Source organism: Propithecus coquereli, unplaced genomic scaffold (assembly GCF_000956105.1).
Source record: "Propithecus coquereli isolate 6110/MARCELLA unplaced genomic scaffold, Pcoq_1.0 Scaffold91, whole genome shotgun sequence".
Taxonomy (NCBI): domain Eukaryota; kingdom Metazoa; phylum Chordata; class Mammalia; order Primates; family Indriidae; genus Propithecus; species Propithecus coquereli.
This window is the reverse complement of record NW_012155396.1, coordinates 4232926-4235530: the sequence shown is the minus strand read 5'-3', so window position 1 is coordinate 4235530 and position 2605 is coordinate 4232926. Positions and strand designations below refer to the sequence as shown.

At 41.4% G+C, this 2605-nt stretch overlaps 1 protein-coding gene across 1 annotated transcript in view; it reads left to right on the top strand.

The window, feature by feature from the left end:
- Positions 1–2605, top strand: part of TNPO3 (transportin 3) — a 126841-nt gene that overhangs the window by 17330 nt on the left and 106906 nt on the right. The gene's annotated exons all lie outside the window — the stretch shown is intronic.

Genomic DNA, 2605 nt, shown 5'->3' with positions numbered 1-2605 from the left:
GCCTGGCAGAATTTTTTTTTTCTTTTTGGTAGAGGTGGGGGTCTTATTCTTGCTCAGCTTAGTCTTCTGAACTCAAGCAGTCCTCCCGCCTTGGCCTCCCAGAATGCTAGGATTATAGGCGTGAGCCACTGTGCCCGGCCTGGCATCCTATTTCTAACAAGAAGTTTGCTGTAACTTTTTACCTTTGTTCCTCTGTATTGAATGTGTCCTTTTTCTCTGCTTGCCTTCAATATTTCTCCTTGTCTCTGGCTTTTAGGAGTTTGAGTATGATGTATTTAGTACTTGTCTGCCTGTTTGTGGAAAGTGGGGAGTAGTAACTTCTGTTGTCCTGGTTTACCCTAGTCCAGCATTTCTGTTGTCCCCTGTTCTCATTGGTAGCACTTTCTCAGTTATCTCACCTTTCCTGTGGCATTTCATGCTCTGCCTTGAATTTTGCCTTGATATTGTGCAAGATAAAATTTTTTTGCCCTCTGGTGGTATTGGTGTCAGGTTTTAGTCTGAAATGTCAGTTTTTAGTGCGATCATGGCCGAAGAATGACCAGACGCACCAAAGTAAGGCAAGCATGAGGTGAAATTTATTGAGGGGGAGCAAGATAGGATTACAGGGCAAGAGCAAGATACAGGTTTACAAAGTGTGATACATAGGCCACAGATGACGACCAGGCCCATTGTTGCAGCAAAGGGAGAGCCAAAGGAAGGGAGCAAAAAAGGGCCTGGTTATGGTCCGCGTCTTGTTTTATAGTGCCTGGATTGGGACCTCCCTACTGGCTCACACGTCACCGTGGAACCATTTTGATTGGACAGTTGGGAGTTGCATATGGGTTGTTCTACACATATGGGTTGTTCTAAGTCAATTTCTGGACTCTGTGGTACCTATGCTGCTTGGCCCTTGGGCCAGAGAGCCCTTTGCATTCTTTCGCAGCTGGTGCGCTAAGTTGTTTGGCATGATTGGCAGATTCGTAGGGTATTCCCTCCTACTCCAGGTATGGCAGCAGCTCAGGGCAGGATCAAAGTGGGGCAGGACCAAGATGGGGGCTTGGGGCCCACCCTTGTCCTTTTTCCCAGGTGGGGCAATTTCACCAAGACAAAGCGCCCACTTTTGTCCCTAGACCTGGAATCCCTTGCTAACTGCCTAATGTTGATAGTGTCATAGGCTTAAGACGCTACCACTGTTTTATGCCTATCTCCTAAGGGTAAAGGTTTTTTCTTTTACTTCTAGTGCAACAGCTGTGGGTCTTAACCTGTGCCTTGAGGGGTGACATGGTTTGCTGCCCCTCCTCCACACCCTAAAGCTTTTATTCTGTAGAGGAGGTAGAGCTTTTTGCACCCTCCTCCAGGACTGCACCACCAAAGGAGGTAGTCTCCTGCTCTATCCCAAGCCTTCTTCTTGAGTGTGTAGAGGAGTTCTGTGGAGAAGATCCTGCAGCAAATTGTAAACTCCCTTTGTGTCTGTGAATATCAGGGGTTCTATATGTTCATGCTAGCCCATGTGCAGCCTTCACCAATTTCTTAAAGATTTTAGCTGAATTTTTATTAGCTGGTTATTTGGTGCCCTGTGTTTCTTCTTCTCTTCTGTCTTAGATGAGCCCATGCTTGCCTCCTGTCTATTTGGAAAGATTTGTCCTTAGATTTCAGTCAGCTTGGTTGCCCTGGGACCTCAGTTTCTGATGCATTTAAGAAAAGTTATCTTGTAGTTTATTTGCTTTTGTATATTGTTAACTTGTGGAAAGCAATGTTCTTTCCATCTTTCTACATCTTAGGTGGATGTGGAACTCCCCTTGAGCATTTTTATTCTTCTTATATTTTAAATCCCACCAGATGTTATTGCTTTATATAATCAGTATTCATTGGGATTCACCCACATACTTAGCTTTTCCATTGCTCTTTATCTGTTCTTGATTGCCTTGCTTCCATCCAGGATTGATTTCCTGAAGAGAGCACCCTTTAGTATAGTATTTTCTTCTTTGTGGGTCTATTGTTAATGAACTCTCTTTTTTTTTTTTGGTCATAAAATGTCTTTATTTTGTTTCATTTTGGAAGGATATCTTTGAGGAATGTGAAATACCCATTGTAAATTATTTTCTTTCAATACTTTGAAGATAAGATTTTTAGATCCCTTTGTTACTGTTGAGAAGTCTGCTATCAGTCTAATAGTTGTTCGTTTAAAGGTAATAGCATCCTTTTTTCCTCTGGCTTTTAAGATTTTCCTCTTTGTCTTTGGTTCCTTAGCAGTGTGCCTAGGTCTGGCTTTCCATCCTTAAGAGTTTTGTAGTGCTTCTTAAATCTGTGGCTTGCTATCTTTTATCAGTTTGGAAATTTCTCAATCAGTTTCTTTAAATAGTGCTTCTGACTCATTTTTTCTTTTCCTTCTGGGATTTTGATTATATGTATGCCCTTTTCATTGTGTTCTGCATATCACTTGCATTCTTGTGATTTAGTCTTTTTGTTTTTTATGGCCTGATATCTAGCATAGTAATCTTTACTTCATCTGTATCATGTGCTGTTTGACCCTTCGAATTGGTGCTTAATTTCAGTCATTGTATTTTTTAATTCTAGAATTTCTTTTTGATTCTCTTTAATAGATTCCATTTCTTAATGGAAATTC